The sequence below is a fragment of the Dunckerocampus dactyliophorus genome, chromosome 10, assembly GCF_027744805.1.
Source record: "Dunckerocampus dactyliophorus isolate RoL2022-P2 chromosome 10, RoL_Ddac_1.1, whole genome shotgun sequence".
Taxonomy (NCBI): domain Eukaryota; kingdom Metazoa; phylum Chordata; class Actinopteri; order Syngnathiformes; family Syngnathidae; genus Dunckerocampus; species Dunckerocampus dactyliophorus.
The window spans coordinates 16,113,687-16,139,788 of record NC_072828.1 but is presented as its reverse complement, the minus strand read 5'-3'; the positions used below and the strand labels follow the sequence as shown (position 1 = coordinate 16,139,788).

At 42.5% G+C, this 26,102-nt stretch overlaps 1 long non-coding RNA gene across 4 annotated transcripts in view; it reads right to left on the bottom strand.

Moving 5' to 3' along the window:
- LOC129188543 (uncharacterized) overlaps positions 1 to 26,102 on the bottom strand; it is a 48,757-nt gene that overhangs the window by 13,476 nt on the left and 9,179 nt on the right. For all 4 annotated transcript variants that reach the window (XR_008572661.1, XR_008572660.1, XR_008572662.1 and 1 more), the window contains exons 2-3: positions 24,647 to 24,749; positions 10,788 to 11,825 (exon numbers count right to left, since the gene is read on the bottom strand). This is a non-coding gene — a long non-coding RNA (uncharacterized LOC129188543). The remainder of the gene's footprint in view (positions 1 to 10,787; positions 11,826 to 24,646; positions 24,750 to 26,102) is intronic.

Here is a 26,102-nt window from a genome sequence, read left to right as displayed (position 1 = left end):
TTGGGAAGGGGGGGGTTTGGTGTTGATGCGAGGTTGGTTTTGTGGTGGAGCATTCCCCTCAACCCCCACCTCCTCCCTCCAGGCTATGTTGAGGAGAAAAGGGGGCGTCGTCTATTGAGGTGATGAGAGAGCGCTTCCTTCTTTCAGACGCTCTAATGAAGCAGAAGTCCCGCCCACCCCCTAGATGAAGAATGGGAGCGTTCCTCCCGTCCTCCATATTTTTTCCGCTTTCCTTGCATATACTGCAGTCCCTCCTTTTAAAAGAAAAGGACTTTTAATATTTGTGTCAGCACCACATGGTCACAGTTAAAAGACGGAACTGAATTGTTTTCCCCACACAGAGGTTTGCAGATAGAACATTGCATTAGGATTTCCACACCATTAACCTTTTAAAGCAGTGATTCTCAACTTAGTAGGTCACCATCCAAAATGGGTCATTTGGGGGTAAGATGGCAAAGCGTATAGGTATCTAAAGTGTGCATTTTAAAGGTACCATACGCAGCGGGTTCCTCCATATGTCTCCTTATTTTTGTTGTCAGCGAATGATTGCGATCTGGCAAAGTTTAGCAACTAATGTTAGCTATCATTGAATGTGTAGACAATCATAACAACAGCATGAATGTGGTTGTTGGTTGCCTCTCTGAGCCTGCTGTGGTGTGTGTGTCTAAGCTCCACTGACATGCACGTGAATATGAGACAGCCGTGAGTGACAGCCATGAAGGCTAGTTACGGTATTTTATTCGGCCCGAATGAAAATGTACGAAAATGTTTATGCATTTAACTTAGGATTGTGAAAAATATTGACTTTTTTGCACAGTTTGTTCTTTTAAACCACTATTGGAAACATATGCAATGCTGGTGGTGTTCCTATGCTTTTTGGTTTCAGAAAATGTAATTAGGAGTTAGTTGCATACAGTTCCTTTAATACATCGGGTATATGAATGAATGGCAAGCCCAGTGTGTGATGTGTGATGTAAGGTGTGGGCATATGCACAGTTGAGATATTTTTTTTTTCTCATGCAGTTATTTATTTTGTACAGCCTTAATATTGATGATAATTTTTTTTATTTTTTATACATTTGTCATGTTCTTTTACCTCTCCTTTCCCCTGTTTGTGCTAAAATGCAGATACACTGTGCAAGTGAAATGTCTGCTTTTGTTGCCTTATTTATTTTGTGCAATATTGATGTTTAGCTTGATTTTACAATATCGGTTCTTTAATGATGTTCTCTGAAATTAACCCTCCACGTGTAATTACAGTATGTATACAGTGACAAACCACCAGAATACAACACAGAGCAAACAAAATGCACATCAGCATGGTCTTACGGCCGTGCAGGAAGCACAAACCTAAATAGACATACTACAGCACCGCTCATCTGTTAATCACTTCTTTCCTATTATTTGCTGTCTTACTATGTCAAAAGGTGACTTTTACACAATTCTATATGCAATGCTGCAGCTAAAGTAGTATAAAAGGTACACAAGCTACCTACTTGGGGTGCACACAAGATGAACCTGAGCTGACATGTTAAATTACAGGAAGCAGCAGACTGAGACAGACGTGGGTGGAGGTAGGGGGGCTGTCAAAGTGTCTGACTGGGTTTCACTCTGTGGGGCTGGAAGGGTAAGGGGGTGGGTTGTTTGACCAGGACAGTGGGCTACTGATTTCTAGCTCTCCTGGAGATGGGCCAGAGGCTGGGTGGGTGGCTGGCTCGCTGGCTGGAGCACCCCCACCACCCCCAAATCCACTCTCCCTTTCTCCCTTGCGTCAAGTTGTCCGTGGAGCGAAGCAATAAGAAGCAGCTTATAAAATAAGCAAACACAGAGGCAGCTTCCAGAGAGTCGGCCAGCTGGGGGATGCACACGCACACACACATATAGACAGCCCTCCTGCCCCCACCGTACCCCTGACCTTGACCCCTCATGTCAGTCCTAACCTGTTTCTGAATGGACATCAGTGCAGCTGGGCCGTCTAGCCACATAATATGTGCAACTTCCTCCACGGCACGACACCCCCTTCATCATAATCGTCATCATCACTCAGCCCGTTTCCACGCTTGATGGCCGACATGAAGTCTCTGCAGTTGGACCGCAACACTTTTCTGTTTGGCAAAATTACACTCGGCACCTTATTTTGTTTAGCTTTTTGATGTCAGACATCATACAAACAATCACTGCTCATTTAGCCAAAAAAGATACCTTAAATTATGATGCAGTGCAATTTCTTGTCACTACCTCCACCACAATATCGTGAAAGGCATACTCTCTGACAACATCAAAATTAAGCATCATTAGCTTTGTAAATAATAACAGTTTGTGACAAAGTGTTTGTATTGGAGCTCATAAGATGTACATCATGTGCTGAATGGTGTGTGTATGTTACAGCATCTTATAAAAATGAATGTTAATAAATCAATCAAGATTATGGATTAATTTACGTAGAACTAGTGTAACTTAATCTCTGTGTAGCCACACGTGTGCCCATATATATAATAACATATATAATTGTATAATATTTGTAATTACGTAAATGTTAACGTTAATAATAATAATGATTATTATGATTATTATCAAACTGTACAATATTTAGTGTGGAGCCCATTGACTAGAAAATATCAATGTCAAATGTTTCAAGCTACGCACAGTGAAGTGTTGAAGAAAAATGAACATTCTGCAGCATCAGTTTAAAAAAAAAAAGGAAAAAATACGACATTTTTATTTGTAGTACATTACACTATATGCAGCACTTTTTTTCTTTAGTAACTTTAAAAATAAAACTCATTATATATCATATCATATCATATTATTTCATATTATACCACAGAAAATACCAGTCTAATATACTGTATATGATTTTCATAATATGTAATGTTTAATTGGGCTATAATTGGCTGCAAGAAATGACATGGTTCTATTGCCCTAAAGAATGTCAGTAATAATAAAGGGCTAAAGCATCTTTTTTTCTGAAAATTCAATTCAAAAAATGTATCATCTTAATTTCTGTGCATTACTTTCAGCACAAAACCTTACTAAGCTGTCATGAGACCATGAGCGCTATACATACCATACATCATACACGGGGGGGCACCAAGCCCCTCAGACTCCACAGTTTCATTACGGTCATGTCTGTGTAGAGCAGCATGGCCTTTCACTTCAGTGCAAGCAGGCAGTTTAATCACACATACAGCACTACTCCATTTTCATTTCCTTTTTTTTTCTCCCCATGCAGCCTCCATTCCACTCGGGCTTCATAATTCTGCCCTCAGTGCTGTCTGGCCAGGCGGAGCGTTTGCAGCCTGTTGCGATGACATAATCACTGACTCGGAGCAATGTACCCCCACCGTCAAACACTCCCCCTCCCTCACGGCTGTAATCAGACTTCAGGTTGGCTCTGGAGTTGTAGCAACAGGAGACGCTTCCTCAATTAAATTAATACAGTTGCCTCAACAACATTTAAACTTAAAACCTCTGTTTGTCATCGCTTCATTTGTATTAATGGCTTAAAGAAACTATTGTATTTGCAAGATTATATAAGTATAATAGCACATATACAATGTGCCCAACAAGACAAATTTTGAGTGGGCTCCTTGGCTAGCTCACAAGAACCAGAGCAAGACAAGTGGAATGGGCCAGAAAAGAATTGAGCGATGGCTGTAAATGCTTTCAGCAAGTATTACATCAGTGCAACACACAAACACACACACACAATCAATAGCTAAGCAAATAAAAAGCTGCATTCAATCTGAATAAGACAAGTTGAAAGGGTCTGGACCATAAATAAACCCTCTCTCAAAATTCAATTTTTTTTTCAAAAGATACATAACTATAATTGAACATAAGTTATGATAGGAAGTGTTGGCACACGGTCCATATTTGACAGAATGATTTAAAACCTTTCCAACCCTAAAACAAAGGCGAATACTGCCGCAACATACTCCCAAAAAACAAAAGGTGGTAGACATGCTGTAGAGTGCGACAGAACCACTATATTTTCCATTATGTGAAACCTCCAAATTGCGGTACACGTGTATGCCCTGGATGATAAGTACAATAATCATAATAAGAACAGACCAGAATGTACATACAGTAAGAACAGAAAGTACACCAGAAAGTTTAAGGCAACTGCTTGTTTAGGACATACAGTAACTGGGCATGGCTTGGTATGTTATGCAAAATTGAAACTTGATTGTTTAGAAGACATGTCTCTGTCCTGGCTGCTCAGTGCAATGCCTACAAAGTGAAGACTGCTCTGCACGCTTGTCACTAAGTGTGCAGTTCCTTGCGATGCAGTGGTTAACTCATTTTTACACTTGTATGACAGTTCAAATGTTACATTGCTTCTATACCGTAGTTAGGAAAGGTTTTTTGATAGTGACACCTAGAGCCCGGAGCATTTCCATACTGTCCTATGGGAATGGATTCTAGTCTACTGAAGAGCGTACACAGTATGTGGATTTAATCATACTAGTCTTTCATATGCACACATGTTGCAAGCTCTAGTGCACTGTCCACCTAGCTGTATGCAGCAGTGTTTATTAACATGAAAGCTTTCTGAGATGGTGTGGGTGGTTGTGGTGGCTGGGGTGTGTTTTCACTTTGCTTTATTTCCTAAGTGTGAAAGAAAATATAGATAGATCAGTGGATTAGAATTAATAAACGTGGTTGTACTCAGTTTGCTGCTTTATAAAACATACTGCACAGTATGGCACTGGTGTTAATATGCTAAAGACGCATAAGAAGACAGAACAGTAAAGATGTTTGTGGTGAGGTTTGTTTTTGTTTGTTTCAAACCAAACAAATCATTTGCCATTATTACCATTACCATTATTCACTTCATTGCATTCTTTTGTTTTTATCTCTTATCCTTGTCTGTACATTTCAATAAGTACAGTACTAAGTACAGTGGAACCACAGTTAGCGTACACCCGTTCTAGCACGTTTTATGTCAAACATGTACGCAAAGATTTTGCCTAGGTTTGCGTGTACTTTTTCGGTTGTCGTACAACATGGCGTGCATCTTGTCATGTTATTAATACGCTGCGTGAGTCCAACTGTGTTTGTAATGTATCTTTATTACAAAATGTTAGGTTAGCGTGCTTTCAAAATGAAGACCGGAAATGGAAGTCCCGGTCCCCCAGCTTTGTTGCCTGTGTATGATGTCAGCAACGGTTGACTCTGTAGCTCTTTGATGACTAACACAGTTATGCCACAAATCTCTACTTTTCTTTTGATCACGGCTGCAAAATAACCCACAATGGAGCCAAGGAAAGTTGCAAATGCCAGCATTTTGATAAAGAAGGTGAGAAACACTATTGACTTCAAGAAATAATTCGCAGCAAAGTATGAAGGTGTCATACATGTGTATCTCTTCTCCCTCATTGCTCGTCATCGCCATCTTTGTCAATAATACTTACAGGCTTCTTTTTCTTTCGTTCAATGGCGTCTTGCAACCACTCAAAGGAGCATCGTCCCCAACATGTGGACTGCCTGATGAAATATCTGTCAGCCTTTCTCCTCCCACATCTAGATATTACAGTAATAAAATATTGCATTTTCGCCATTATTTCAACTTTGGAAAGGTTTGGTAGTCCACACCCTTCTGCTCCACAGCCAACATGGCGACTATTGAGGGTGGTAAGTGTCCAGCACTGTTCACTCACCATTTTGACTGTCTTGAGTGCAGCATACTGACACCACACTGCATTTTGCCGTACTTCTCAAAGCGAGCGCATTTATTCACTCAAAAAGTACGGAAGTGCGCAAATTAAGGCACAGCTTTCATGTTTTTGCATTGTTGTCCTGTTCTGTATAAATACTATCGACACGGAATGGAGTGAATAAAGGTCATTCATTTTCTATGCCGCTTGTTCTCACTAGGGTCGCGGGGGTATGCTGGAGCCTACCCAGCTGACTTGGCCGAGAAGCGGTGTACACCCTGGACTAGTCGCCAGCACATATATACAAACAACCATTCACACTCACATTCATACCTCATACAATTTAGAGTCTCCAATTAACCTTACATGCATATTTTTGGAATGCGCGGAAGGAGTACGAAGCCAGATGTTTCAGATCTCCTGACTGTGTGGCCAACATGCTAACCACTAGGTCAACGTGCAGGTTGAAACGGTGTTTTATCTTTTCCGCCTTTCTTCCAAACGGCAACGGCGTTCTGAGTGCCCTGTATTTTAAGAAAACGGCTTCCAGAGTGGGAAAATCTGGTAACTCCACCTTGCCGCTGCCGTGTGGACAAGCAAAACGCTACTTTCTGAAAACGAGACTTTGTTGCCCCGTTGCTGTCATCTGACCAGAAGCGTACTATTGCTTAAAAGCCAACATAATATCTGAACATTTCGAACATTCTGCTGATATTTTTTTCTCTAATACTCCAAGGTGACTCACAGAAGTAATTCCACTTCATCATCAGTCTAGACAAGCCGGACAAGCGGAAGACGATGGACCTTGTGCGCTTGCATTCTTTCACCGTTGATAGTTTTGCTGTGTCACGTGGTTCAGTTTGTGTGTCTGTTTACAACGCCGTATGTGGGCGTGCCGTATGTATTGCATTGTTTTTACCCAGCGATCCGTTCCCGTGTGGATGTGACTATTTACTCATTCGACACTGTGTGTGCGCAATATTTTTTCAACCTGCAAAGAAAACAACAACCCAGGAGTGTTACCGTGTGAACAGGACCTGAGATAGCTCTAATATCCTGTCGTGTAACCTGCAATGCCTGGACCGTAGTGTCAAGACTATTCCCGCCAGACGCTGGCGCTGATGTCTGTCTGGATGCGTTTCTGTTTTACGCTGCCAAAATCTGGAACAGTCTTGCAGAAGATGTGCGACAATCCTCAACTTTGGCAATGTTCAAATCCAGGCTGAAAACACTTCTATTCAACTGTGCATATGACAACTGAAAGTATTTTATCTGCACTCTTCAATTTTAATTCATTTTAATTTTTTGGTTTCATGGAATGATTTATGGAATTTTATGTAGTGATTTTAGAATTATTTTATGTTTTATAGAATGATTTTATGACGTGATTTTACCCTTGTCTGTAAAGCACTTTGAATTACCTTGTGTACAAATTGTACAAATAAGCTTGCCTTGCCTCGACTTGCCTTTTATCAAATAAAAATAACAAATAAAAATCTAAATTCATATAAAGCCCTATAAAATGTTTGCAAGAACAGGTTGCTATGTGTTGTGACATTGCAGCTCCATGCAGGCAACATGCAGCGAGTCTTCAGAGGGGATGATGGCCTACTTCCATGAGGCACAGAGAGAAAGAGAGAGAGGTTCCTTCTGCTAATTAGCCCTGACAGGTGAAAACGACCACAAATACCTGAGGGGCTCACCATGAAATGGGCAATCGCACACAAACATAAACACAGGGCACAAAAGCAGCGAGGGGAGGGTGCACCCACCAGCACGTTTTAAGGCTCTAAAGCAGCGACAAGTCGGCCACCGGACAGCCTGCATCCTGCTGCTTCTGTACGGATAGCCGTGATCCCCCTGCGCTTTGACAAGGCGTAATAAAGCGCCGCATTGTGTGTGTGTTAGTGTGTGTGTACGGGGTAGGGGGGAGTGTTAACACAATGTTGCATGCTGAGTGCTGTGAGAAGGGCGTACACTGCTGGGTCCCACGGCGCAGCAGCACACCAGGGCCTATAGCAGGGAGTGCCGAGCATGCTAATGAGGTCATTATGTATTGGCCTCTCTTTCCTTTACAGTGCGCCTGTCAGCGGAGGCTGGTAATGAAGCCCCGCACAGATGTCACATATGGCACAATGCAGCAACAACGGCGGCGTCTCAGAAATGGCGGGGCGCAAGGGTTGGATGGGATAGGAGATAGTGACAGCGGCAGCGCTCCGCTTCTCAGCTAGCATCCAAAGCCAGAAAGCGGCATTTGCATAGGTAATGAGGTGAGCTTAAAATGTAAAGACGCTGGCAGGCGACATTCACCCGCTAATTGCCCCTGCTGCGTATTTTAATCAGAAGCCTTGCAGCATGGCGTTGGTTTGAATCGCTTTTATTTAGCGGCTTTATTTACAGGCGAAAAAGGAGGGAGGAAGGGGTGAGAATGAAGGCCCATGCAAATGCAATTACAGGTTATTTGCATAGGCGTAAACACTAAGAGGGCAGATGGCAAACAGCGGGCACTTAAAGAGACCGCCCGAGCAAGCGCCATCTTGGCTGAGCGAGACAGCTGGCAGATAGCAATCGGCCATTTTGTAAGCGCGCCACCGCTGCCAGGCGCAGGCGAAAGCAGCGAAAGTGCCGGTCTCTGGGCATGCCAAGAGATTGGCAGGCGGGAGTGGAGCTTTAACAAGTTCACAGGTACACACGATAACAACAGCACGATCACACAGCGTCTATGAGATATACAGAACGCCTTCACTAATTTAACATGGCTATCAAAATTTATCACACAATAAAAGCATTTGGAGGGCGCAAGACCTCTGCCAAGGCTTGGTCACTCGGCCAGTCAATGAAATGACAAGTTAGCTATGACCTCTATTAGGATCATTTTTAAAATAATATTTTACCAGGATATCACAATTCATGTCAAGTGAAACTGAGGCTACAAATTAAATAAAAAAGACTATTTTGGAGAAATAAAGCAAAACAAGGTCGTCGGAACATGGAACATGAACACGGACGCAGACAACATAGTGGAGCGACCACATAACAGTCTAGCGGAACACTAATGGCCATTTCTACATAACCTAAGACCTTTCTTTAACAAAGAGAACTCGTTTACAACATGTGGCAAGTTTTCATCTGAGAGACAGAGTATATGCCTCGGGGGTTGCTGCTACAGAATACAAATGAACTCAGCTGTGTGTGAACTCTCATGTCTTTAAACTAAGTTAATAACAGTTACGACTAGATTGGTTTTACTTCCACACGAAAAAAGGGAACAGTCTAAAAAAGGCATTTACTTGTCTTTAGTGGAGGACAACTGCTGAACAACTGGGACATGGACATTACTTGAGGAAATAGGACATACTCCTGATCAAAATTTTCAGACAAGTCGAAAAATTGCAAGAATTTACATTTTGCACTGTTGGTTCTAAGTAGAGCTTCAAAATGCAAAAAGAAGGAATGGGAGTGAGACAAAACATGTTTTGAGTAAGCAATTTATTGCAAACAACCCATCCATCAATTTTCCATGCCGCTTATCCTCACTAGGGTTGCGGGGGTGTGCTGGAGCCTATCCCAGCTGACTTCGGGGGAGAGGCGGGGTACACCCAGGACTGGTCGCCAGCCAATCTAGAGCACATATAGACAAACAACCATTCACACTCACATTCATACCTATGGACAATCTAGAGTCGCCATTTAACCTAACATGCAAACCGGAGTACCCGCAGAAAACCCACGCACGCACAAGGAGAACATGCAAACACCACAAAGAGATGCCCAATGGAGATTTGAACCCAGATGTGTTGCAAACAACCATTTAACTGAAATAGGCTGTTCAGCAACTGATCAAAAATTTAAGACCATAGCCTAAAAAAAAAAAAACCCTCCTAAAATAGAAATAACATTTTCAAAAAACGACTGCGCTTGCTTGGATGGTCCAAAAGAGTGACGCTGTTCCTCTGGAAGAAGTCCTTTGTCATTGTGAACTACAGCGTTGTTCTGTTGAAAAAGCCAGTCATTACCACACAGACGAGGGCCTTTAGTCATGAGGGATGCTCCCTGCAACATCTCCACATAGCCAGCTGCCGTTTGACGACCCTGTACAACCTGACGCTCCATTGCACCAGTGAAGGAAAAAGCACCCCAGATCATGATGGCACCCCCTCCACTGTGCCGTGTAGAAAACATCTCAGGTGGAATCTGCTTGTCATGCCAGTAATGTTGGAAGCCATCAGGACCGTCAAGGTTACATTTTTTACATTGAGCCAATTACCCCGCTGTGGGATAAATAAAGTACAAATACAATTTTTTCTCATCAGAGAAAAAAACTTTCTTCCACCTTTCAATGTGCCATGCTTGGTGTGCTCGTGCAAATTCCAAATGGGCAATTTTGTGGCATTGAGGAAGGCCTTTGAAGAAGTTTTTTGTTCTTAAAACCCTTCTCTCGCAGATGCCGTCTGATGGTTATTGGACTGCACTCGGCACCTGTAACAACCTTCATTTGGGCCAAGGATCTTCCTGCGTCTCGACGGACAGCCAATCAGATCATCCAGCTCAGGGACAGTAAAATGTTTTTTGGTCTACAACTTCACTTTTTTGCTCTATAACCCACGGGATCAAATGACTGTCTTACTGCGTCCCACCTCAGCAGCAATGGCGTGCTGAGGTCATGCAGCTCAATCTATCAATCGCGTTTTTTTTTTTTTGTCTTTGCCATCAAGAGATCATGACTGCGTGAATCCCGGGCAGAAAATGACATTGAATCCAAATTTTTGCCAAGATTTTGGCTTTTAAAGGCTGTGATCTTAAACTTTTGATCAGCCGATGAACAGCCTATTTCACTTTAATGCCTATTTCACTTTAATGATTGTTTGCAATAATTTGCTTACTCAAAAACATTTTTGGTTCAGTCACATTTCTTCCTTTTGCATTATGAAGCTCGACTTAGAACCTCTTCAAGATCCAACAATGCAAAATCTAAATTTTTGCAATTTTTCAACTGTTCCTAAAATGTTGGCGTGTCATATAAAGAGTATGTATCATATAAAACAATGTCAATGGGAAGAAACAGACCTATGCAGATGAAAACAATTTGGCGAAGGTAATAAAGAGTTGTTATGGTTAGGTACTCACCAAAAAGTGGGAACTCTCTGTGTTCAGATGCTTTAAGTCCAAAGCCAAGCGTCCGTCACATCTTCAGTCCGTCATTATGCTAATTTGCAGTAAAAAAAAAAAAAAGGGCAAAAGCAAGTCTTACTTTTGCAGCCACTCATTATGTGTTACACAGCGCTGAGTAGTGGACTTCAGGTTCTGCTTCCACCCAGAGAAAGGAAACCATGAAAGCCCCCCCCCCCCCTTTCCACCGTTCCACCTTTTGGATCAATACTGCACTTCCATATCCTCTGAAGGCGGGTGCTCTTAGTGCAGCTCAGAAAATATAAAGCAATAAAAAAGAGAAAGTCTGATATAACAGATTGGAGAAAAAGTTGTCCTTTCATCCAGGCCCGTGAGATAAAGGTGTATTGGGCTTGGATGGATCGTCTAGTTTATCATTCTTTCCCTGTGAATCCTCATTCAAACAGAATCAAGCTTTTTTCCCACGTCTTTGCTTATTCTTTTCTTCCACCCTTGTGTCCCGCCTCTGTGACTCTCTGACAAAATGTTCCTGGCAAAACTCCCTCAAGGCCGAACCCACACTAAAAGATTTGTGTGGGGCGGCGGGTGCAACGGTGATGGCGCTGGATCGGGCTGGTGCCAGAACTGTTGAAGGAAGCTGGAAAGAGATGGAGGTGGGAACACTATTGTGGTGAGTCCCAGGGCTCAGAGGGGCCCGCAGGCGGTTCTGGCCAACCTCTGCTAGCCTCTCTCCTTCGTATTGATTTCACTGCGCAGAGGCTCCTAGCCGGCGGCGATGGGCGCTCCGGCTCGCCTGCCTCACCTGCCTCTCTCCTGGCTCAGGCCGGGCCCTCAGCTGCCCACTCTACTGCAAATGTTGGCTGGCCCCTGCCGGCTTTGTGGGACCCTTGAACGCAACTGCCGGGGGCCACGGGAGGAAGGCAGCTAGAGAACCAGTAATGGCGATCCACATCTGTGTTCACCTGCTCCGGGTTCAGCCGCTTCCTGCAATTCTCCCATCCTTCTTTCCACCCACTCCTCTTCCGCATCATTTTTCTGCAGCATACAAACAAAAGAAACAATTGTTAATGTTAACTTTTTTTAAGAGAAATTCAGCATCGAGAGGTCATGGGTGAAAATTCTGGCATCTTCTCTCAGCTGGCAATATGAACCGACTAACTTTGCAGAGCGCAGGCCGCAGGGATTGGAGGTCTGACAGTTAACAGTGTAGAGCAAACAAACTCTCTGCTATTAGACACTCGTCTTTCTCACACTGAGCTGCTACAAAATTGCCACATCAGAGCCGTAGCAGTACCTCTGACGTTCATCACCAGTCTGTGCCTTTCATACAGACCACAACAATATTGCTGCACTTTGTGCAGTTTTATCAGAAGATTCAAGATTCAAGATTCAAGAGTTTTATTGTCATATGCTTAGTAAAACAGGCAGTTATACTATGCAATGAAATTCTTATTCTGTTCATTCTCCCAAGAAAAGAAAGAAAACACAAGAAAAAGAATAAGAACATAAGAAACATAAAAAAGTGCTATGAGTGTGTGCGTGTGTTGCGTGCGGCGTGTGTGAGTGCTTCGTTGAGAAGCCTGATGGCCTGTGGGTAAAAGTTGTTTGCCAGCCTTGTGGTCCTGGACTTCAAACTCCTGTAGCGTCTGCCTGACGGTAGGAGTGTGAATAATGAGTGTTGTGGATGTGTGCTGTCCTTGATGAGGTTGTGTGTTCTTCGTAGGATTCTAGTTTTATAAATGTCTTGCAGTGAGGGGAGGGCTGCCCCAACAATGTTCTGTGAGGTCTTGATCACCCGCTGGAGTGCCTTCCTATCACATGTTGTACAGTTACCGTACCAAACAGTAATGGAGGCGGTAAGGACACTTTCCATAGTGCATCTGGAGAAGCAACTAAGGATTTTGGTGGACATGCCAAATTTCCTTAGTCTTCTCAGGAAGTACAGTCTCCTTTGGGACTTCTTCAGAATTTGTTGGGTGTTGTGAGACCAGGTGAGGTCCTCGCTGATGTGTGTGCCAAGGAACTTGAAGGTTTTCACCCTCTCCACCTCAGTCTCATCAATAAACAGGGGTCTATGCGGCTCCTTTTCCCTTGTTCTTGGGTCGATGATCATCTCTTTAGTCTTATCTGTATTGAGAAGGAGATTGTTATCACGACACCAAGCTATGAGGTCCGCCACCTCTCTTCTGTATGATGTTTCAACACCACCAGTGATCAGGCCGATGACTGTAGTGTCATCCGCAAATTTAATGATGCTGGTGTTGTAACAATGTAACAAGGTCTAAGATTTCTTGACAAAAATGTAACAAATGTGTACTTCAACTACTTTCAATGGTATTTTCACTTGTCATCATTTCCATATGATGATCCCATCCGCTTACTCCACTTATCCACTTTGTTACTGTCCATATCGTGTTGCTAAACAACTACTGAAAACACGTTTGTTGTGTTTCAACAAGACTTTGTCTAAGGAAGAGTTCACATCTAAGCCAATCACTGTCATCGGATAGTCACGCTGTATAATCACAAGTAAAAAGCACTTTTTTATGTAGCAGGTTTAGCATTACTCTTCTTATACTTTATATATCGAGATCCACCTGAAACACATGAGCAAGCAGTTTGGCCACAGAGGAAAAAACTTCCTCTAACAGGAACAAACTTTGAGCAGAACTTTTTGTGGATGTCAAATTTTTTTGCTGTTGTGGTTGGCATTCCCCTGGAGTTCCTTATAGGTATATAAAAGATGTGTATATTTTGGAGAAGTTATTTTCTTGATTCAACAAACAAATTGGACACTACTTGGTTTACAATTAGGTGGGGGTTTTTGGCCAATGTGGAGGCACATTGTTTTTGTGAAGTTGCAATTCAAGCATCTATTTTCCTTCTTTTCTGACTTTTTTTCCACTTCTTCCAGTTTGAACATGTAAAATAAAATCAAAGCCTGATCAAATGGCAGACTTTTGAGCCACATCGATATCAGATTCAAAAGTAATAGTCTTAGGACAAGGCATACAACAATGGTTGATGTTTTAAGCCAACGTTAGGGAAGCAAGGTTCGGATATTGCCCCACTTTCAGTTAATTATGGTTAAATATGTTGATGAAACAGAAGATTTTAAAGATCATCCCAGAAAATGGCAAAGAAACAACATTTTGAGGTACGAACTAGTCTGCGTTGACGCCAAAGAGCGTATGAAGGAATGGAACTGTCTAAAGAAACTTGGTCAAAGAAGCACATCTCAGCTTTTGTGTCATCTACCATCATTCAAATAGATCCAGCTAACCTCTTCATATGATAATAGCAGTTTGGCGGTAGAGGAGAGGGGGGTTGTTTCTTAAGAGATTCATGCTCCCATTGTGTTCCCCGGTAGAGAAAGGACCATGGAAGCGCCCCCCCACCCCAAATATTCTGAATTATGCCAACACCATAACATTCATCCAAAACTGAAAGGTTCTAAAGAAAAAAAGCAAACTTGCTAACTAGCATCCAGTTGAAACAGAAAAGTAAAACATTAAAGTTCAAGGTGGACATCAGAGCAGAGTGGAGTGTCCAAGAGGCAAGTTCATGGATGGGGGTGGTGGTTTGGGTTCGAGCTGCATGGATCGGGGGACCAGGGGGTGCGCTGCATGTCTCAGACACAATAATGCCATTCATTGGGCTCAGACATGGGTGTTAACTCCCCTCTGACCGAGCACAATGGGCCTAGGCGGCTTCCAGGCAGCCTTGGTGATATTGTTAGTTCAGGGCTGCTTTGTGGCTGCCACGGGACATGGCCCATGCATTGTGGCCGTCCCGCAGGATGGATGGAGGGAGCTGTTTTAGCAATGAAAGGCAAACAGGGACTGGGAGAAGAGAAGGTTTGTTAGTGTTGAAGCAGAGAGAGGGGAGAAGGGGAAACGAGGTCAGGGGAAGGTTTGCTCGTGGGGTTTTTTGTGGTTATACTCCTTGGCATTGGACTTGGACATGTCCAAAAAGTTTTGCTAATGAGAATTTAGCAAAAAAAAGATTTCAAAGTTTCGAAGACTTTTTGAAGTTCAACACCTCAAAAATTATCATGCATTTTGTCATTGCTTTTTTACACGTGAGTGTCAAAGGTTAAACCTATACACTATATGTCTCAGAATACCATTTCACACAGGCACACACAGAGACTTTGTTCCAGCCCTGAGATTACCTTTGAAGTTGGGAACTTGCCGAACCATTCTGTGTCTGTGCTGTTTATACAGAAAAATGACAGGAAAAAGGAAGAAAAATGGCAGGCAAGTAAAGATTGCTATTTCTTTGTGAATAGCTTTATTCCAAAATAAAGGGACAAACTCGACCTGCAAATTTTCCATCTTTTAGAAGGGGTGGGACCCTGCCTGTGTGAAAGTGTAACGCGTAATGCCGAGACTGGTCTGTGACGTTTAACACTTAAGAGTACTTTACATGTCACATCAGACGCTGGTGGTGATGTTCGCTGGGTTCTGTGTGAAATGCACAGATTAATAATAAATGTGACCTCTACCGTTATGGTTCTGATGCAGCAATTTTGCGGGATTTCTGTGTGATGAAAGTAGTAATAATAGTGATATTTTTAAAATGTGTGTCATGTCAAGTGCACGTATCAAAGTTTAAGTGTGAATGCCCTCATCAGGGACTTAATGTCCTGCAAGGATGTCTTAAGGCAGCAGGGGTAGTGCCCCTTTGTACCTGGTGGTGGTGGTTGGAGAGGATTACACTAGTCAGACAATGCTCCCTCCTCCTGGGAAGGGAGGTCCAACCTGCTCTCTAGCAATGATAGGGGCAGTCAACTGATGCCTAACTCAATTAAGGACAGGAGAAAGTAGCAGCAGGACCAGGATAGACGCATGGGACGCTGAGAGGAGGGGTGAAGGATTAGAGCCAGATCACTAGACCACAGCCAGAGATCAGGGCAGATCAAAATCTCAGGTGATCTACCTCCTGCTCCCTAATAATACCCTCCACAAGCATTCAAATCCAATGACAAAATGCAACAGATAATCCTATTAGACAGTAATTGAGCATATTTAAGGAACAGTTAGTAGCCGCACTATAATGCGCACTGCAAACAGATATGATTCTGCAGCACGTGGCAACAGGGATTTGGCAGCGCTGTTCATTGAACATGCCAAATCCCATTTGTTTGAGGGTTTGTATCGACAGTGTGCAACCTCTGTGAGAGGAGAGTGTGCAGGCGTTGTCCTGGAGGACAGGTGGCTGGGTGGCAAGAAGTTTGAGATGGGGAGGGCATCCTTTATTATTGACATACCACCTCAAGCTCCAGTTTTTGCATTCTTTTTGTAAAAATAAAGTGACAAGATGGCAGCGGAGAGTCACTGACAACGCTCCAGTTTCTTGTTTTACCGCCCCTCATATATCCCTCGCCAGATAGGAGTGCTCAGCAGCTCCCAGAAGGTTATTGATCCTGAGAGCGAGCCAGCCGAGGGGAGTCGGTGGCCCTCGCTCCCGCTTTCTCACTCATCCCTGCCTCTCTGCAACTTTTTTTCCCTTCCCGCCCTATAACTTCATTTATCAAGGTTAAAGAACTCTTATAAAAAAGGGAAGAGGGGGTCGCCTGGATGCCATCTGACTGCATGAAAGAAATCCCCTCAGGCTGCTCCAACAGAGGAGGATGCTCTGTGCCCGAAGCCACACACACACACACACACACAAAGGAGGAAAGGAGCTCATCGTAAGCTGCATTTTTCTTGTGTGGACCAGCCAAAATGTCCTCACAAAAGCAAGAAAAGGAGAGCTGTCAACGGTTGTGCCACACGAAGATAGAATATTGAATGGTTTATGACAAACGCTAATACTTTATTGGTGAATAAAATCCCTTGCAATGTTTTATGAAGCCCTTATGAGCAATTAATGTGTATAGTGTAGCGTCTATGTTGCTTGTGCATGCTATCCCTTTTATGTAAGATAAAAAGAATGCCCAATAACATTATATAGATTTATTTTTTTATGTCATCTGTCATAGCATATAAAATAATATCATAAACAACATGAAAAGGACCTGATAAATTGTCCCAAAAAAATCCCCCATAACAAAACTTAAACAAATTTCCATTTGTAAAAAGTTCTAAGTGTAAAGTGATTGCATTGTATTGTATTGTATATATTGCATTATTGTTTTCATTTTATTTTATTTTATTTTGAAACAGTATGTTCACATTTGTATAGATTATCTTTGTTGTTGTTGATCATGCACCATTATTGGTATAACAATCAAATATTTATTCAATTTAACTGCTTAAACAACTATTGTCAGTTTATTTATTTAATACAATGTTATGATAATAATCATTATTATTATCATATTTATTGCAGGACTTCACAAAAAAACCCACGATTGTCTGCTCTCCAGTGCTGTGTCTTATTAGTGTGACTAAAACATGCACTCATTAAACTAAATGTTCACTCAAATTTAACACAAAGCCTCAGGGCCTGTTAACAGAGTGCTCATTAATTCATCCACAAAGAGAGAAACAAGTTTGCACCGTTTAATAGAGAGCCCTATTGTTCCCTGTTCATAAAAAAAAAGGTTCAACATGTGTTGTGCTTCCTGTCCGCCATTGTTTCTCCATGCGTCCACTCACGTGTGCTGAAGGCCACAACACACACAGCTGCATGTTACAAAAGCCACACCTTCCCCTCCTTCTGTGCACCCTAATTGCCACAATGCATCTTCTCTGCTGGCTAATTAAGTGAGTCGTTGTGAGTCATTGTCTCCCTCAACAATCGCCACTTCACAGCGCCAGAGAGCAAAACAGAAAACAGAGACATAAAGGCAACAAATAAATGAATGACAAACGTTGTATGTTTTTAAGGTTATACACATTTCAATGTTTTACAGTTAAAAGGTACCTGTGTGTGAGGCATCATCTGTCGAGTACAGGGGCAGGCAACCTATACAGTGTATGGGCCATGTGCTGTCTGCTATGCAATTTTAAAACAAATAAAAACTCATTTCTAGCTGTGCTCAAGGGGCGAAAAGACTAAGGAATTTAACTAGCACCTCTTCTGGATGTATTTCAATATATTTTTTATAGTCCATGGTGAAGACAAATATCTCAAATATGTCCGCAATCCAACCACTGCCGCTCTCTTAAAATTGCATGGAACTCGCTCAGGATTCAAATTCAGAACCGCTCACGGCCGAAGCAAGATTCATACTTCTAGACCAGTGGTTGTATATTTTCTGTCATGCCCCCACTGGGGGACAGAAATGTTTCAGCGGCCCCCCCCCCCTTTTTGAAATGCTATTGAGAAACTGATAATATCTATTTACTGTATTTATCTGGACTGCAGAGACTGAACTTGAAACTGAAACCAGCGAAATGCAACAAAATGGAGAGCGGTGACACATACTGTACAAACGTATTGAAGAGTCAAATTGCATGCGGAGTACGACAAATTCATACATATTGGCAGGTCTGCAGTAGTATTAAAAGTCCTCCCTGCCTCACACATCCCGCCCCGACAGTTAACCGCGCCCTACGGGGGGGCCCGCCCCACTATTTGAGAAGCACTGCTCTAGACCAACAAGCCACAATAGTACTGCAAAGGCAATAATAATGTGCTTTTTCTTTGGCTAATTGTGCCGTTTTTGTGACATTTATTCCAACAGAAAGAGCTGCCACAACAAGGAATTCTAAGGGAAAAACTTAAAGTAGAGTGTTTTATTGATTTTTATGTTTTATACTGGGTTAACTTCTTTTGCACGTGTGTGAAAATTTAGAATGAAAAAGACATGAGATGTGTGACCTTCACATTAAGCACTGATAAAAATAGTGTACTGTCTCTATGGCTTGATATCAACTGTGGTTAACTTTTTTACACTTTAACAGCTAAGAATGGTGACCTTTATTAGATGTTGACAGTTTATGACAGTTTGACCCTGGAACAGATTATTCCTAATTCCATTATTGGTTATGGGGAAGAACAATGTCACACAAACATGGCATACACGCTGAGCTAAAAAGTATTATTTCACAAAAATCACTATCTTTGGAACAAATTTGTGGCTTTTCTACTAATTGATGCATTACTTTTTGTACAAAATCCTGTCTATATTATTTTTTCCGGAAAACAAATCCAAGAGGAATGTTCAGCACATTTGTGCCATTTAAAATTTAAGCCTAAAATTGCTGGGATTTATCCATGCATCCATCCATTTTCTATACCACTTGTCCTCACGAGGGTTGCGGGTATGCTGGAGCCTATCCCAGCTGTCTAAAGGCGATAAGTGGGGTACACACTGGACAGTTCGTGCTTGCATTTAACTACATCAATTTACATTTGTGAGACAAAGAAATGTAAACAGATGGTTTTAGACACGCCTCTCCTTCCTTCCCTCACTTTTGCCATCTTTTGTGAGGCTAATGGTGGACTTTTCAAGACTAAGTCCAGACTGAATTAGTGCAGGAGGCGGACCAACACGTTCATCTAAATTCCACTTGGGAGAGTTGCTAGGAGAGTCGGGAGTCTCGCCCGTTCGTTGTTCAAGTCCACTTGTTGACCTCTCGGACCAGACTCTACCCAGCGCCAACCAAATTAACCACCCCCCACCACCCTTGTCTCTCTTAAACATTGAAAGCATTGCCTTCCCACACTCAAGTTCTCGTGGAGGTGCTGACAGGCAGGCAAGTAGGGTGACATCATGGGTGCAAGGCTGGGGGTGTCTGGTGGGGGTAGGAGGGGAGAGCACCCACACAATGCTGCAGGGCATCTGGCACTGGGTGGTGGTGGGGCCCTGGACAAAGCCTTTTTGGAATATGATTATAGTTAGTAAATGGTGAGGTGAAATATCTATTATGCTAACACCAGAGTAGCCACCTTTTAAAACAAAACAGGATAGAAATAAGTATGCTGTAATAGTGTTCCTCTGCAGCAGCCCTCATCTCTGTCTGTTACGCTCATGTAAAAATGCCTGTGTGCATAATTGTGCTACGTGTGTGTATTGTGCGAGGCCTCAGTATATATTAGTGACGTGACGTGACCCTGGCAGGCCGAAGCGGGGCTGGTGCGTCGCGCCGGGCGTGGGAAAAAGGGGAGACCTCTTTTCACAGCTGCTCCGGCCGTTGCATTGAACCAATAGAGGGCCCCCACCAGCCACACCACCACCACCCCCAAACTGCCTCCGCCACTAATGCCACCCCCCCCACTTCTGTCCCATTCAATCTCCAGTCTGCTGCTTTTCAGCACAACCCTGACCCCCACCCCTTCTGCGCTCCCTTTACCGCCCGTCACCCTTCTGAGCCCCATACTCCAAATTTAGTCGGAAATAAAACCCCCAAAAAAAGTGCTAACTTATTTCATTTCTATATGAGATTCTATGAGATTCCCTTTTTTTGCACTTCTTCCGATGGGCTCTGCAAATACACTTTAATTTATGTTAACATACGCTGCCATCCACTCTGCGCACAATCACACACAAAAGTGCATTCATTTCAGGAGATTTACAGTATATCCTATCAAGATGCATAATGCAGAGGGCGTAATTTAAATCAACTTTCAAGAACAGCCCAGTGAGGTAGGATATGCATACAAATACAAAAAAAAAATGGTGACGGCCGAGAAATCTCCGCAGGCTGTTAAAAGCGGATTTAAGACGCCGTGACAGCAGTGGGGCAGGGGGGTGTTCGGTTCTACACCATTCAACGGAACCCAATGCACTCGATCGCTGTGTTTAAACATATGAGGGGATGCTTGATTTGACATCGCACACGCCCACATGCCCACATGCATTTTTTCACCTTTTAAAGGTCATATAACATACAGAATAACTCCAAGAGAACCTCAGGAGGACTTTGGCCTGTGGAAAACGACAGCAAAAAGATGTAGAGGATATTGGTGGTGGTGGTGTGTGTGTGTGTGTGTTTGTGTGTGTGTGTGTAGCCGAAGACCTGAAAGGACTCCATCTCCCTTGGCCAACGCGCCATGACGGTGTGGAGTAGAGCGGTCTGAATTGGTTTCTCTGGGGCGGCTGGAGAGCTGATACTGAATGAGGGTGGAGGGTGGGGGGAAGGGAGGATAGGAGTTAGGTGAGGATGGAGGGAGAAGAGGATAGGAAGATGGAAGAATGAGTGGAGGAGAAGATGGAAAGGTGCAAAAATCTAGAGGATTTGTGGATGGGAGGTTAAGAATATGTAAAGTTGGAAGGATGAAATGACGCAAAGATGAGAAGACAGGAGACTGGGGGATGAGGATCTGTGGGGATGGAGGGAGGGAAGGATGGCACGAGGCACGGATGGATAAGAGGATCGTGGATGAGGAGACACAAAAGTGGGAGGATGCGAGGATTTTAGGTTGGCATGGTAGGATGGAAGGATGAGAGAATACAGGTGTGAGGATACAAGGATGAGAAGACTAGAGATTGGTAGGATGAGAAGATGAGAAGAGAGGGCAGGATAGAGGATCAGACAATTCAAAGAAGGAAGGAGACAGGGAAGAAAGGACGAAAGGATGGGGATGTAAGGATGAGAAGACAGGGGATTGAAAGGGTGAGAACAGAGAGGAAGGAAATAGAGAATGATGGGATGATGCAAGGACATAAAGATGAGAGAATGGAGGCTGAAAGAGTTTAAGAATGGAGCAATGGATGGAGAGAAAGATGGAAGGGTGAAAGGAAGAGAGGATGTGGATAAAAGGAGACGGTAGGAGAATAGGAGGACACGGGAAGGAGGATGAGAATGGAAGGAAGGGCGAAAGGCACGGGTGATAGACAGATGAGGGTGCAAGGATTAAAAGAATGGAAGTATGAAAGGATGCGGACAAGTGAAAGCAACAGGATGCAAGGACAGTCGTATGGAAGAATACAAGGATGAATGAATGGAAGGGCAAAAAGATGAGAAGATGTAAATGATGGAAGGGTGTTATAGAGGATAGAAGAATACAGATTTATGTGTGTTGGTGAGAAGAAGTGACAGAGTAAAGATGGTGGACCAGATTTGTTTTCCAGTATCGCAAGCAAGAATGCTAAATGCTAAGACACATGAGCCCACATGGGCGTAGCATTATACGAGTCTAAAGTAACACTGAATGCTTTGTAGTCCTTTGGCTCTTTACTTGTAAGACACTTGGGGATGTTACTTGAAATATTGACAGTCAGTTAAGGTTTTGTGATGGTGAGAGTGTGACCCTAGAACCCTACTCATTTTTATTTGCTATGGTTGGAACAGTACACACAAATACAACACAGGTCCAGTGACGCTATACAGCAAGGACATGTGCATAACGCCACTTAAATACAAAGGCAGGAATGTGTGTGTGTGTGTGTGTGTGTGTGTGTGCGCTGTCACATCTGCTTTGACGTTGTCTCTGTGTCAAATTGAGCCCGTTAGCAACGCCCCCACTTTTTAAAGTCGGCGGTCCAAACTGCTGCTTGCTTGCATTGATTACACTGGTTTGAGGATGCGCTATCGACGCGAGCGGCCCTCATTGCGTTTAGGAGGTGGTCGAACACTACGGAGGAGGATAGCCACAGGCAGTGGAATCTCCTCTGATCTTCACTTGTCTGATTCTCTCAAACTCTTTCCCTTGAGGAGGAGGAGTGGGGGGGGGGCGTTCATATAGAACTAGGCCAGTGTCACAGAACACTCATCTACCCCTGGAGGGAAATCAAATAAAATCTTTTCGGTTTCTCCCTCATCTCAATGATGAACCTCTCCCTCCTTCCATCCGTCTATCCTTCCTGTCTAGTTTGTTCTCTGCAGGAGGTGGAGAAGGCACGAGGCGAGAGGCGCCTAGCTAATCTATAGTCTTGTCACTCAACGTGGCGAAGGAAGGAAGGAGAAGGAAGCGGGAATTCAGTCACCTGCATCTCCTCGAGAGGCTGCAGGCTAGCTGTTGCTAACTAGTTAGCAGGGACAGCACGGCTTAGAGGGCCCCCATATGAAGCCGTTATGTGTCTTTCTGTTCACAGCGTGACAGAGAGGTAAGAAATGTGCTGGAGAGGGAAAGAAATATTTGTTTTATTTTGCTGTTGCACCCCGTGGTGTGTAGCGCAGTGAAAGCTACAAAGGTATGGCGGTGCATGTTGAAACTTCTATTTGACTCTCCTACGTAAACTGCCTCTCATGTATCTTTAAAGGGATCCAAATGCTCAGGTGACAAAAAAGGGGTTCAGCCTGTATCCTCATATAGAAATCACTGACATTTTTAAAGATGTTCATCACACACTGAAGTGCAGCGAATATAAAATGCAACCTTGGATGAAACCAAGGGAAGAAAAAAAGAATATAAGTGAGAAGTTACAGCATTGTCACTTGTTATTAAAAGTAAGTTGGACTACATTTTCATTAACTTCTTTTTACAATTGTGACAATTAAGCATGCTTTAAAAATGAGACGCATGAGACGCATCTGTGACACGTCCTAAGCATTACACCTATGTCATTAAAGTTAATACTGGCTTCTTTTTATATCTTAACATACACAGTATAGCCATGGTTAACTTCTTTTTACACTTGCATAACAGTTAAGAATGTTATATTACTTCGGTCATTTCTATTCCCATTACTTGTCATTAGAGATGGTCGATATTGACTTTCTTATACCAATATCCAATATACCAATCATGTCCAGCACTTCATTTCCGATACCAATATCAACCGATATCGATATAGGCAGCAGCTCTTGCCTCAAACCAATGTCAGGTCATGGATGATGACAATGAATGATAATGAATGAACGCATTATGCTTCTTTTACCGTGATGCTACTGGATGCATTTCGCAAATAAACACAATTTAAACATTTTGTCTCAACTAACGTCAATAAAGAATCGTGACCAATAATCTTTCCCCAGGCTGTCACTCTGATCAACACCATAAGTGTTGACCAAAAAAAATCGCTTGAATGTAAATCCTGTTTTCTTTAATATAAATACTGTCTTTTTGTATAAATGCATATAATGTCCTGGTTTATTAGTCACACACCTACTTACTTGAATGGCACTGCCATTATATTCTATATTAATGTCCTGTACTAATGATCCCCTACTATCAACAAGGAAGACAGGTTAGTCTTGACAAATTCACAAATAAGAATCCAATTAAATAACGGTGGCAGTGATATCATTTTGGACAGCTGCACATTTCTATGTGGCACAAACATGTGTAGTACTCCGGACTAATACAGCAGTGAAATTATTAACTGAGCCCATTCAGCACGTCTCCCAGCATTTATTATTTTGCTGCAGGTATGCCAGCTCTATGTGAGTCGGAGTCATTCTTCCTGAGGTGTGATATTAGATTACAAGTATTAAAGGAAGACACTTCACGCCCCCCTTGCAGCTCTTTACACTCATTACAAAATGCATATTTACAATCTAAAAGCTAAACTTAGAAATTATTCCAAACCGCAGACATACTGAGCTACAAATCTTGTTCCTGCCTGGAGCACTACGTCGTCACTCGCACACCGATATCATTAATGGTCTGAACAAATATCTCCTTTTATCAGTCTGCAAATATTATTGGACACCCCTACGTATTCGTCATGGCTAAAAAGAGTAGGATGCAACTTCATAGACACCCATCTCCTGTTTTGTGTGAATTTTGTCATCAAGATTTATATATTATTAATGAGAATTTAGGGAAAATGTTGACATTGCCTTCCAAAGTCAACAAAACTATGACTGCACCTTATTCTGGACCCTCACCAAATACAGGTTCTGATTGGTGTATATTCCAGACCCCCTACACAAAGTTAAATAAATAATGACGAAGAGGTTTGTTTTGAAAAAACGTACTTGCACCTATAATTCTCTATTTCCGATAAATTGGACATGTTGCCAAAAAGTTTGACTTTGTGTGTGTGTGTTAACAATTTATTTATGTTGTCTCACCTGAAAAGTGCAGTGAAGCATTTGTGAGGCAAGTCAAATATCCTCTCCTCATTGCAGGACTTCAGTTAGGCCTACTGGTGATGCATGTGTGTCAAAGACATACCTGTAAAACAACAACAAAATAATTTATATGAGAAAAGTTCCGTTTGTGAAGATGCATCATAAAGTGTACATATATTTCTGCTTCATCCATAGCCACAGTCTCATACCCCTTTGTGAGGTTTGCCATAATATATAGGAAACCAAAGTGATACTAAATATTTAATGTAGGATTGTATGACTTGTAATGCTTTGTATCTCCCAGTCTATTATGTCAAAATAGCATTAAACCACTTGTTGTTATAGTATATATTCACATATATCTTTTTGTAGACGCATTGAATTTAATGTAACTGCAGGTGTACCTTAAGAAGTGCCCAGTGAGTGTATTTATGGCAGTTAAAAAAAAAAGATGCGTGCATCTTTCTTCTGATGTTTGAAACGCTTCCTTCATTTCTTATTTCAGCTGCCAATACTGAATGAATTGCAATCTCTCTCTCTCGCTCTCTCTCTCTAACACACACACAAACACACACACGCAGGCAAACACACAAGCGGCGCACTTCACAAGCGATTACACAAAGTACTGTGAGATTACATCCACCAAAAATCTGACGTCCTTTGCGGATTTAAAGCCGGCTTGTCAGCCTTTCAAATACTTTCCCTTTCGCTCCCTTGCATGGGTCAGAGGCTGTTGCTAGGCTACCGAACCTCTGGAATTCATAAGTTGAGGAAAAAGGGTTTAGATAAATACATACATACAATTCAAGGTAAAAAAATGATAGCAGAAAATTGATGGAGTTTTTGATGGGATGGGACCAATGGAGGTTGTGTAAAAATAAAGGAATAATCAAATTAGTGCCATTGTTGGAACACGAGGCAATTGACTTCTCATTGTATTAAGGAAAATGTGCTTCTACGTTTACAAAAATGTCCACAAGTTCCTATTTTATTTGAAAGAAAGGAGACAAATCCACACATTACAATCTGCGGTGAGGCCTGTGCCTGAAGTTGCTTCTATAATACAACATTTCTGTGTTTATTGGACTCTGCAGAAAGAAAAAAGACACTAAAGCATGGGTGGGGAACCTGCAGCATATGGGCCATATACAGTACATGAGGGCATTTCATCCGGCCTGGCATGCAATTCAAAGAACATAGTAAGTAAACATTTAAGCCACAAATGCTCATAATCTATAACAATATGTTTGCATGCATTTAGCATGGTCCTTGGGAGGACTAAAAACCGCAATGGCCCCTTTTTCAAAAAAAGGTTACCCACCGCTGCACTAAGGTTTCAGCAACAGAGGTGTACAAATATCCTAGTCTGTGCACACACACACACACACACACACACACACACAGCATACAATCCAGTATGTGACACAAGCAAGATAACGTCTAGGATGGTAGTTTA